Genomic DNA, 13,693 nt, shown 5'->3' with positions numbered 1-13,693 from the left:
GGAAAGCCCTGGAGAATCAAATTGAGGCAGTATCTGTTGAACCTACTGAAGGTAGGCCTGCAAAAGGTGGTGAACAAAGAGACCATGGCAAAAGGAGACATTGTGGACCTGAGGGGAAAGGTGGTAACACTCTAGAAGCCGGGGGCTGCTAGAACGAATGGTGACACAGTCGCTGCACTGATACTAACAGCCCAGAGCCACAAATGGGCATGGCAGTGACAAGCCCCGCTGGGCGAAGGGCAAGGCCCTGGAGCACCAGGCTGAGGATGCGGAAGGGCGTGCCCAGGGTAGATCATTAAAGTCCTGGGATTCTGGGAGCAATTGGAGGAGGGGTCTGCAGAACATCATTGAGAGGGCGCACAGGTCCCTGGTTCAGCCCACCCCACAGGTAATCATAGCTAAAATGCTGAATTACCATGAATTACCATGACAGAGACTTTTTTGTTCGTGCAGCTCGGGAACGGTGTGACCTCACCTATGAGAATAATAAAATTACTATATATCCGGACTACACAAACCAGGTGCAGGACTAGTGGAAAACTTTCCTTGGGGTCAAGCGAAAGTTCTACAACTTCAATATCTGGTACCAGATCAAGCAAAACTGAAAGTGCTGGCCCAAGGCAAGGTTCACTTCTTTGAATCCCTGGAGGAGGCGTGGGAGTGGCTGGAAATTTGGGAAGATACACTTCCTCCACATGAATGACGTGGCCAGAAACGTCAGTGGGCCACCCGATCAGGGAAAGGGGCACAGCGAAAAGAATGATCGGCTGGGCCCCAGGACACAGATCCACAAATGGAACCAAGAGTCACTGTGCGCAAGGAAGGCACCATTCAGCTGGGAATGGTGGAGGCCGGGAGCCCAGAGTCGTCGGATGCATCTATGACACTGAACTTGGAGGGGCATTTGTGGTCATTGGGCCCGACGGCCGAGGTTGTCCCGGAGACTTTGCTGGAGGTGGAAGCGTTGGCTGAGGGGGCCTGAGGGCTGATACGGCCGAACCCTCTGGAGAACTGGCCTTCCCTTTATATACACTGTGAGTGCCTGAATTGCAAGTGGGGGATCGTCTGGTAAGGCAGCGAATGCCTGAATCTGGAGGTGTGGGAGTAAGTTGTGTGAATGTACGGTATGATTGATCTAGTGGGTTCCTGTTGGAGAATGACTTTGATTTACACCCAGATATAATAGAGATCTCGCTGCATGAATCACGCATACAACAGAGGTGGTCTAGATTTCTGGGGTGTCGAACAAGGTAGCTTGTTATATGGGGAGGATTTATGGCCCCTGTTGGGCGATTTGGGAAGATGTGCACTTCCTGGCATGAACATGGGAGGGCATTAACGATTGCACAGTTGCACATACAATTTTCATGGGTGGGAGTTGGGGAGTTTTACGTTGGAATAATTTTCATGTAGTTTGTTTCACAAGTGTGCAGTGCAAGGTGACAGTGAGAGATGGGCATGGACATGTGAGATGTGCAAATTAAAATCCACATTGGTATGGCGACAGAGATCAGATTCCTGAGCTGGAATGTTAGGGGTTTGGGCACAAGTACAAAACGCCATAGAGTTCTATCCTTTTTTAAACTACTCCCGGCGTCAATAGCTTGTCTTCAGGAGATGAACCTGGATGACCCAGGGGCTGCCAGGGTAGCAAAGAAATGGTGGACAAATGTTTCATTCCTCCTTTTCTACATATGCCAGAGGCACACTTGTGTGGGTGACCCCTGAGACGACATCCACTTTTTGCATACATGGAAGCAGATGTGAATGGCCGCTAAGGGGTATGTTGGATGGCTGCAACATCACTATTTTAAACACATGCGCTCTGAATGACCCTATGTTTTTTCAAACCATGCAGGATTTAATAACCACAGAATTAGATTTTTTAAAATGTTTGTTAGACCCTCACTTAGATAGACACCCCATAGAAAATGGAACTAAACCACAGATGATGCCAAAGCTCTGGGAAATCATGCAGGATCTGGATTAACAGGGTGTCTGGCATGAGGGGCACCTGACCCATACACTGTTTACATATTTTTCACCCACACATGACACATATAGTAGGTTACGCAGAGTGTTTGTGACAGGAGTACCTGCCTTGCTGGAGGTGGAGGTAACTCATTTGGCTTGCTTCCTGTCGGATCATGCACCCATTAGATGTGTGGTGCTGTGCGGTGCCCCCATTTGGGGACTGGGACGATTGAAACTACCCCTGACCACTTAGTGACCAGATGGGGAGGGAGGCCCTTTTGCAGACAGAATACATGCCTTCCAATTGGAGGGGGACAACTAGCAGAGCCACAGATTGGGAGGGCAGTGATGCCGGAGTGAGTATGAGATTGATGTTTGGGGTATGTCGCCAACTGCATTGGGTACTCGGCAAGGAGGAGAGCATCCTGGCGGAGGTTCAGGCTGGGAGTCTGGCCACCCCGGACATCAGGGACCGAGAGAGAATGTTGCGTGTGCGAATTGGAGACATTTGGGAAAGACTGGACAAGTACTCAGTTTGCAGGTGCCGCCAGTGACTCCATACTGAGGGGGATACATCGAGGCGACTATTGGCCTGGATTCTGCAGAAGGAGCAGTCATCTCCTCTGACAACCTGTTTGTAGATTTGCAAGGGATTCTGGGTAACAAAACCTGGTGAGATAGAGCCAGTCAATTCACAGCATCCTTGATTCCCCTGGGTGTCTAGTTTTCAAAAATGTATAGGTTTGCTAGGTTTCCCTAGGTGCCGGCAGATCTAGGGTTCAAAATCTACAGCTAGGAACTTTGCAAAAAAGGGGTCAGTTTTCACTGTGAAAATGTGGTGTGTCCATATTGCGTTTTGGGCCTTTTTGCTGTCATGTGCACTAGGCCTACCCACACAAGTGAGGTACCATTTTTTCAGAAAACTTTGTGGAACTCGTGGTGGGTGGAATTTTGTAGAACTTTCCACCACAGAAATGTGAGCAAAATTTCTTTTTTTGACAAATGTTTAGGTTTGCAAGGAATTCTCGGTACCAGACCCTGGTGAGAGCCAGTACAGTCACCCCCTCCTAGATTCCCCTGGGTGTCTAGTTTTAGAAAATGTATAGGTTAGCTAGGTTTTCCTAGGTGCCGTCAGAGCCAGGGTTCAAAACCTATAGCTAGGCACTGTGCAATAAAAGGGTCCGTTTACATCCGTTGAAAATACATTGTGTCCATGTTAAGTTTTGAGCCGTTTCCTGTTGCGTACACTACACCTACCCAAACAAGTGAGGTAACATTTTTATCGGGAGACTTCGGGTAAGACAGAATTGTAGAGCAACTGTTATTACCTATTGACTTTTGATGCATGTCAGCCTTTCAAATGAAAGACATTGTGTAAAAAAGAAGTAGTTCTGAAAAATGACCTATCATTCTCATGCTAGTATGGGTACTCCCAATTTCGGAAATGTGCAAATATCTACTATATATTATGTTCCAATTTCAGAAATATATAGGTGTCTTTCATACCGATTATTCCATGTATATATTTTCCCAAATTATTTGCTATATGCACAGTACACTATGAAAAACCATTGCAAGTTGCTGCTCAGTTATTGGTTCTTGGTTCTTCGGGTTCTTGGTGAACCTACAAGTTCTATATATCCCCACAACCGGTAAGGCACACAAATGTAACAGTATATTGCTTTCAAACAGCTGTCATAATTGTCACAAATGGCTGTTTTTTCAACTATTTTTCAATTGTTCCTATATCCAACTGTTAGTTTCTATGAAGAAGCCTTGAAGGATCTACACAAAAGACCCCTTGCTGAATTCTGAATTTTGTCTACTTTTCAAAAATGTATAGCTCTCCAGGATCTATTATTGCTTTCAGACCCATTTCTACCACTAACTGGAAGAAGGTTGAAAGCACAAGAAATAGCAAAAATAGACAATATCCAAGTAAAATGCCAAAACTGTGTAAAAAATGTTGGTTTTCTGACAAAAGTCTGTCAGTTCCTAAAAGTCAGGAAATTTGTGATTTAAGCCCCACAAAATCTTTGTTGATACCATTTGCAGAAAACAACCTAGCACTTTCTTTTGCAGTACTTTTTTCCATTTCCCCCCCAAAAAACTAAATTTAGCTATATTTTGGCTAATTTCCCCTCCAGGGGAATACAAAATCCCTGGGGGCATCATTTATGAGGCTGTGCGTCACTTTTACGCCGCTGGTGCGTCACTTTTTGTGACGCACCAGTGGCGTAAAAAATGTGCCTTCTTGCGCCATATTTACAAAGTGACGCACTAAGGTAGATGCATCACTTTGTAAACCCCTGCGCCACATTATACCTGCGCCAGGTATAATTTATGCAAGGGGGGGGCCTATTGACGCAAGAAAGGGTCATGGAAGTGACGCAGTTAAATCTATAAGATTTCACTGCGCCATTTTTTGGCCGCTAATGCGTCAAAATCTTATGCCTGCTTCAAGAAAGGCGTAAGACTGATGCAGGCACTAACAACATGGGACTTGCCCATGTGAAAGGACGCATTGCTGGAGTTGCGTCACTTTGGTGACACACTCCAGCAATGCATCACTTTTGCGCCTACAGATACATCAGAAATACTGACGTATCTGTAAAATCCTAGCGCCATGATGCATCATACTATAAATATGATGCATCATCATGACGTAAGGAGTGCGCACTAAGAAGTGATGCATCGCTGCTTTCACGCAGCGATGCGTCATTTTTCATAAATGATGCCCTAGATACCTTAAGAATTCCCATGATGTTGAAAGATAAGGACGCAAATTTGGCGTGGATGCCTTCTGTGGTCAAAAGTTACAGGGGCCTAAAAAGGGCTCAGCAGGGGGAGGGGCGAGGGGAGGCCCAGCAGTTAAGGGGTTAACCATGTTTTGGCACGCATTAATCATACATTGGCACATTAGAGTCCGTCCGAAGCATTCAGGTTTTTTGCTACCTCTAGGCACTACCTCTGCCGCACTTCTCGTGCAGTTTTATAAAATCAGCGAGGGCAGGGGACAGATATTCTCGGAAGGATTTGCCGATGGGTGACGTCAAGGCGTGGGAGAGGGCGGCTGATAACGAACTGTTTTATCTGCACCGGCCACCCGGAGAGGGCGCGCTGCAAAGAAAAGGCCTGGCTGCCGGGGAGCCGGGAGGTGTCAGGGGCTTCAGGGCTTATCACCGTCCATCAGGGCCCTCTTATGAGCTTCTAGCGCACACTCAACCCAAGCGCTTTACTTGAGCACCAGTTACATTCCACAAGAAACATTCTTTATTCTCAGTTCTCCTTCAAAGAGCCCTGCGCTCCAGCCAGCTTGCTCGGCTCCCTTAGCAACTGTACTCAGCCATGTTTCATCGTGCATTATCCATATATTGGCACAGAGTCCATCCAAAGCATTCAGGTTTAATACACGCGTTAATTATATTAATAATGTTGGGTTTGGAAACCACCCCCAGTCTATGGCTCGCAGTATGTCTGAGTAAAAATGGTGGTTCTTTTTCTACGCAGTCAGTGTATTATTGTATATGACATGTTTTTAAATTAATTACTTAGATGTAATGTATGCCTTAATAAATAGTGTTTCTGTGGATCGTTTAAATCCTGAAGTCATTACTTATCGCATTAAACATAAGCTAAAAAATTCCATAACAGAGTTTGCGTTTGGCATCATTCTACATGGCAATGGGCTTTAACTGTAAAGTGAGTGCAGGTGGTCCCATGAATAATACAGTGCATAGCTAAATACGTATAAGGTCCCAAAGGCGAGACCAAATGACATTGCCAATGCTTGTTATTATTAGTGTCTCACTTCCCGCACCTTAAGTTAGTAAAACTTGTTCCCCTCCCTTATGATCTGTTATCAGCTCGCTCAGCTCCTGGAACAGTAATCAGCCTTGAATCTTACTCTGGAAGAAATAACATAAAAGTAAAGAAATAAACCGCTGTATAACACAAAGAAGTATTCAGAAAAAACTCCTATGTACCCTTTACTTGAGTTCCTGACTGAATATACATCTTTTCTTTTGACCCCGGTCTTATGCTAATGTAGCATGTGTGTAGTGGCCTGTCCCTGGCTATGTGAGGTCCTGGATCTGTCCTTAAACTCAAGGGGATCCTAACATGCTGTCATTATGGCGGTAGATTACTGGCTTGACGCTGGGTTTGCACATACAGCAGTGAAGGCACCATAACATAATTTAGAAATGATCAGCAGTGTGTTCAGGCCATATTACCTGTGTAACTGGAGGTCTGCTGACCCACTTGTGTAGGATCAACTGTTATATGTATGTCCAGACCCTAATGCTGACATTCGCATGTACACATGTAGCACGTGTAACACATGCATATAGGTATGCTGTACATGAGAGTGAGTCTGAGTAATGGAGGTGAGTTAGATCGATTAAGCATCATTAAGATTCAGTCGATTAGACAGCCAGTCTCCCAGAGGTGAGGGGACATATCCTGCAATCTCAATGTTTTCATCTTTCTCAGTCTAATTCTTCCTCTCTCCTCTCTGCAATTCTGTCTCATGGTCGAGGCCAAAGTTTGATGATGGAAAATAAGTCCAGGTCCCCAGAAATGAGAGTAGGTGCCCACCTCCAGCAATCAACTGCACAAATTAAACACTAAGTAAGCAGTATGAATAAAACATTTTGCTAAAAATCCAGTAAAATTAACAAAATAATGTCTTCAGTATTGTTTCATGTGGGTTAATTGGCATTAAATAGTTGTATGTCACTATTTTACACAGTCTAAATCCAATAAAAGCAAGAACTTTCTAATATGGCTTCTCTACAATATTACTCATACAATTTGTATTTGCAAGTACAGTAGACACGTAAGCTTCTGGGATCACAATAAGGAGGCAACTTTCATCAACTGAAAGAGAGTCTGGTTTGCCCCCAAGTAAAGCAGGACTCCTGGAGACCCCCATTAGGATCGGTAACACACATCCTACATATTCCTGCTGACGACTGGGGCGCGTGTACTCTACATTCTAAGCGATTTATAAACCTGAGAGTGAGGCAAAGTGAAATCGTATGTATCACTATGTTGGGTTATAGACATACTTCGAGTACAGTGGGGCACAAACCTGGAAGGCCAGTCGTCTCAATCTTCCCCACAGGAGAAACTGCATCAACATTTGATAAAGGTTTGACTCAGCACCCGCTCATTATCATAGTTTCTCAAAGTATGCAAATCACTCAAATGTATGGAGTTAAATCAAAGTTGAATTGAATAATACATAAAGAAACTTTCCCTTAAAACATTAATTTCTTAATTCATTATCTTCTAATTTCCTTTTTTTTTTAAATGTCTTCTTTTGTTTTGCCAGAGCCAACACGTTTCATCACAAAAGGATATATTCAGGGCTTCGGTTGGTGTATCCTCTGATTTTGTGATCAGGTGAACCCTTCTTTATTGGAAAAAGAAGAAAGACACCTTGGAACTCGGAGTGCTCTATGTTTTTCCTCCAAGAATACTGGCGTACAAGGCAGTGGTACCTGCATGGGTGAGCCCTTTAATGGTCCTCCAATGAGGGCAACCTCTTCCATTGAGGTGGGAAACATCCTTTGCGCCACAACTTTTACCACACAGTACCTTTACAACGCAGGTTTTTCAACGCAAGTCATTACAACGACTTGCGCTGGGGGCGCTCTAGGATAGGTAATAGTTTAATTTACTATCCAACACCTTCCCTACTATCCACGGGGACTGGAGTTGGAATAGTAAATTAAACTATTCACTATCCAGCACCCCCCAACGCAAGTCGTTGTAACGACTTGCGTTGAAAAACCTGCGTTGTAAAGGCATGCGTGGTAAAAGCATGCGTTGTAACAACGTACATTCCATTGAGGTACCACGACAGGAAGAGGCTCAGTCAGTGGGATTTCTGGGTGTGAATCTCAAATTTCCCAACTAAAAACAGTAGACCGCTGTGTGTAGAGGTGAGATGCCTAAGGTTTGGGATGGACAGTCCCCTTGAAAAACAGGGTCATACCTTATTTGCATTAGGTGAGTCTAGAGTGGTACAGTGAGTGAAACCCTATGAGTTGGAATGCTATCTGAGCATTTACCAGTGGTTAGACATTTTGCAAGCATTTGTAGAATCATCTTTTGGGTGTTTGGTTACCAATATTTAGTCTGCAAGCCTGAGAATAGCATAGATACCCAGGACTACTACTGTCAATATTTGAAATTCCAGAAGGAATTCAAGTTGCACCCATTCAAGGAGTAATTCTATGGGTGCTGATTTACTTTACATATGTGTATTACCTAGCGACGGTTGCCGCTGAATAGTTATAGTTATGCCAGGGATTGTAGAGGAGAGGTATTAGTTTTGCTAATAACTTTGTCTGCCTGTGACAAATCTTTTGGATAAAAAAGGGAGGGGTTCACAGGTAAGACCACAGGTACTCATCACTTGGGGCCAAAGCATAAATAAAAGGGGTTAGGGCAATAGACCGGAATCCCCTAGACTGTAAGCTCCCCAAAGACCCCATCCCCAAGGCCCAAATGCAAATGGCATAGGCGTATATGGCCTCTGCCCTGAACCTGTAATGGCCACAGGGACACCTTTGTGGCTGACATCAATATTCAAAGAGAGGGGACCACGCAGCCTACCTCGTGGAGCCTCTGAGGGTGACAGGACACACAACCAGGCACCCTGTGGACCCCATCCCCCAGTGTCTTTATTTTGAAGGGGAAGGGGGTCTGTTGCCTCCCTCACCAAGCCTCTTGAGGCCCTGAGGACCCCATCCTTCAGGACCCTTTTTTTTTAAGGGGGAGCAAGCGTGCATGAAAAGATTTGGATATATTTCCCTCCATGCTTCGGTGCGAGCAGGGACACATCTCAGAAGTCCGCTCCCAGTGGGCGGGAGCATTTTTTGGCCTCTGCACACTGGGAACAGACTAGGTGTTTTCTCCCGCATGGCAAGACTTTTAAAAAATGATCCCTCCAAGCGAGAGCAAACACAGGTTTGCTACTGTGGGCACGTGAACTGTTATGTCTTGGGGGTGGGTTCCATGGGACATCATTTGTGAGCCGATCATGGGGTCCCCAGGCCATTATTGGCTCAGGAGGGGAGCCGCATAGCTCCCCTACCCATTTTACAAAATTTCAGCCCAGGGGCTGGGCTACACCGAGCATCTTGAAGCTCAAGGAGTGGAGATTCATGGATCCCCCTTGTTTAATAATTTCAGCCCTGTGGTGTGGCTCATGGAGGAGGCCATGCATGCCTCCTCCCGAAAGGCTTAGATAGCTCAGAGAGGGGGTCTGAATGTCCCCCCTCCCTCATACATAACAATTTCAGGCCCCAGGGCTGCACTCTCTGGACTTAATGTGAAAAAATGTAGTCCTGCCACCATTTTGTTTATCGATCCCGCAAGATCATCATGGGATTTCATTATTTCTTGCCTTTCTTTTCTTTTTTGGCCTCAGGGGGTTGCTCTGGGTCCCCCATGGAGCCTTGAGGGTCAGGCTTTGACCTACCGGCCACCATATATTATTATTTTTTTTTTACTTCAGGACCCAAGTCCTGTAATGTCTGCAAGCAACATTTTTCTTATAGCGCTCACTGTCGCAGGAGTATGACTTCCGCGGGATCGAGAAGGCACAAGGGAAATAAAGCTCAATGGGCATATCAGAATGCTCAATTTTTAAACTAATGCTCCCCCAACCCAACTGCCTAAATATACAATTATTTTTTTACTTTTAAGTTCTCATAGAATGAGCAGATTTACCCCATCATAAAACGCACAATCCGCTGATCGATATCTGTCTCTCTGCCAAAGTTGGTGTCATTCCATTCAGCAGTTTTGGCTGTAGCCTTGTCTGAAGAAGTCTATGTAAAATGCATGAGAATTTTGTATTTTGGGACAACCCTGTCTTTTCAGCAACTGCTTGATGAATCACCCCAAACTGTTCAAGAAGGCACTGAGGTGGATGAATCATATTTTTGGGGGAAATGTTTTGATGATTCACCAAACAGGGCCACAATTATTAGCAAACCAAAAAGCGCTATTGCAATGAAAAAGCAGATCTAAGTATAACTTCCTAGTGGTGATGCTACTAGGTAAAAAAAGACAAAAACAGAGAAATTCAGCAGTTATAGTTGAGCTGAGCTAACTATAACTCGGGCCCATGCAATGCACTACTTATGAACTAACAAATTACATCACTCGTCGACATGGTCAGTGACATCTTTCATCCAAAGGTAGAAACGAATGTGTTATCCTGTAGATATCTTTCTCCATTAAAGAAATGCTCTATAGTAGAAGTATGTAAGGCTCTATAGTAGAAATATGTATCCATTCTCCAATAAAACCTGTACAAAAGTTACTTCCATTGACTAGACTAATCGTTTATGGTTTTGTCTCCTTATGTACAACACCATTTTGTCAATAGTCTTCATTCTATTTATAATCAAAATGAAAAGCTACTTCTTCAAAGCAACGGCCTTATCAACTACTCCCTCAACGTGTTATTTCTGTTTCAGTACCTCTCGCCTTCTTCCATATTTTTTTATATTTCTCAGTAGTTTTACAACCACTGTATTCCGAAACATCCTGTGTGCCTGTCTACCACCATGCCACTGGTGTATTTAGTATCTCAGTACTTTTCTTCTTAAATGTATCATATTAAAATTTTGGGAAACAGTGCACATAAAAAGTGGCACATTAATCTCCATCAGAGCATATAGCTCACTAATAAAATACTAGCAAATAGTGTGTCACAGTTTGCATATATTATTCACCAGAGGGTTCTAAAAGATAAAATATTCCTCTCTAAAACTTGTTAATACATGTGTTTGTGGTTGAATACATGAATACTCCCTGGATGATTGAATGAGTACAAAGGTAGAGCCTAGGTGATGCTTCCCTGAGTATGTGAGAACTCCATGGGTTGTTCCATATCTGCATAGTTACTGCCTGTGTGTTTGCATGAGTAAATCACTACTATATGGTTGTTTGGATGAGTGCATGAGTAGTGCCTTAATGATTAGATAAGTGCATGACTAACGTCTCAATAATTCAATACATCCATAGATAGTGGTTGGATGATTGCAGAAGTGCATGCATATTTATTTTTTTTAGAGCGCATGGTTAGTGCATACAAGATTGTTTAAGTGCATACATAGCATCTGGCAGATTGGATGAGTGCCAAAGTAGTGCTTCAGTGATTGGATGAGTACGGATCTATGACAAAATATTAATTTAAAAAATATCTACCAAAAAAATATTGCAAAAAAATAAAGATTACAAAAATATCGACATCCTATCTATAACAAGGTAAGTACAAAAATATCGAACAAAAAATATAGATGACCAAAATATTGTTATTAAAAAATATCGCTTTTTTTAAATTAAAAAAAAATGTAATGTAAACAAAATAATACTTATACATGTAATAAACAGTTAAACATATATACCAATATTTCAAATTAATAAATATTACATAATTTAATAAAAAACAAATAATAATACAGATATAATACAAATTATTTTAATAACATAAAAAAATAAAAATTTAATAAATGACAAATGTATACACATAAAATAGTAATACATTTTTTTATTAAAAATGTAAATCAAATTAAAAAAGGTAAGTAAATGTTGGATAGCGTAGGGGTAACAATTACTATTCCCACTCCAGAGAGTGCAACTGTAGGGAAAGTGTTGGATAGCGTAGGGGTAAAAATTACTATTCCAACTCCAGAGAGTGCAACAGTAGGGAAAGTGTTGGACAACGTAGGGGTAACAATTACTATTCCCTCTCCAGAGAGTGCAACAGTAGGGAAAGTGTTGGATAGGGTAGGGGTAACAATTACTATTCCCACTCCGGAGAGTGCAGCAGTAGGGAAAGTGTTGGATAGCGTAGGAGTAAAAATTACTATTCCAACTCCAGAGAGTGCAACAGTAGGGAAAGTGTTGGATATCGTATGGGTAAAAATACTATTACAACTCCAGAGAGTGCAACAGTAGGGAAAGTGTTCGATAGGGTAGGGTAACAATTACTATTCCCACTCCGGAGAGTGCAACAGTAGGGAAAGTGTTGGATAGCGTAGGGGTAAAAATTACTATTCCAACTCCAAAGAAGTGCAACAGTAGGGAAAGTGTTGGATAGTGTAAGGGTAAAAATTACTATTCCAACTCCAGAGAGTGCAACAGTAGGGAAATTGTTGGATAGCGTAGGGGTAAAATTACTATTCCAACTCCAGAGAGTGCAAAAGTAGGGAAAGTGTTGGATAGTGTAGGGGTAAAAAAGACTATTCCCACTCTAGAGAGTGCAACAGTAGGGAAAGTGTTGGATAGCGTAGGGGTAAACATTACAATTCCAACTCCATAGAGTGCAACAGTAGGGAAAGTGTTGGATAGCGTATGGTTAAAATTACTATTTCCACTCCAGAGAGTGCAACAGTAGGGAAAGTGTTGGATAGCATACGGGTAAAATTACTATTCTAACTCCAGAGAGTACAACAGTAGGGAAGGTGTTGGATAGCGTAGGGTTAAAATTACTATTCCAACTCCATAGAGTGCAACAGTAGGGAAAGTGTTGGATAGCGTAGGGGTAAAAATAACTTAACCACTTCAGCGCTAATGACAAGGGTAACTCGTCATGGACTTTCCATTGATTTCAATGGAAATTAAATAAGAAACTCAATAAAGCCTTAGCAGCCAAGAGGTTAATACATTAATATTTTAAAATAATAAAACACGTAATTATGAAATAAATATAAAAAATGTACAAATACCAATACATAATTTTTAAAAACATGATTAGCAATAAATATTTAACAACAAAAAATACCAATTAATAATAATTAATTGCCAATTAATAATTAATTAACAGTAATATAATTAAAAAAACAATTAATTAAAATATATTATTACTTAAGTACATTTAAATTACTTCCCACCCTATTGTCCTATAAACCTATAACCCACTACAGAACATAATTATCAATTAATCAATTAATAAAAATAATAACCAATTAATAAAAATTAATTACCAATTAGTAAAATAAATTAATTTTTAATTCCTAAAAAATTAATAATTAATGTAGTATAATTAAATTACTTCCCACCCTATTACCCTATAAATCCATAACCCGCTACAGAACATAATTATCAATTAATTAATTAATAAAATGAATTGGCAATTAATTGAAATGAATTCCGAATTAATTAAAATAAATTTATAATTCCTAATAATTAATAATTAATTTAGTATAATTAAATTACTTCCCACCCTATTCCCCTATAAACCCACAACCCGCTACAGTACTAAAATACAAAATGTACTTAAATTGCATAAATAAAAATTAAAACCATAATAAATAAATAATAATATACATAAAAATAATATAAAAATCGATTTTAGTAACATCGAAATTACTAACATCAATATTAAAAACATCGATATTACTAATATCGATATTAAATCTATCGATATAACTTAACTTCTATATTATGTCCATTCGATATTTAAACAAGGACATTATTGTATGTCGATATTTAAAAATAAGTATTTTGTCTGCATACCGATGAGTACATGGCTGCTGCACATGTGTTTTGGTTGAGTTAGCAGGTAGTGCCTAGTTGTTTAGATAGGTAAATGGGTAGTGCCTGGATAATTGAATGAGTGCATCAGTAGTCTATGGCTGATTAGATGAGTGTATGACTAGTGTCTGAGTGATTGCATGAGTCCATTGAT

This window comes from Lissotriton vulgaris, chromosome 7, assembly GCF_964263255.1.
Source record: "Lissotriton vulgaris chromosome 7, aLisVul1.2, whole genome shotgun sequence".
In the NCBI taxonomy this organism is placed as follows: Eukaryota; Metazoa; Chordata; class Amphibia; order Caudata; family Salamandridae; genus Lissotriton; species Lissotriton vulgaris.
This window is presented reverse-complemented; position numbering follows the sequence as displayed.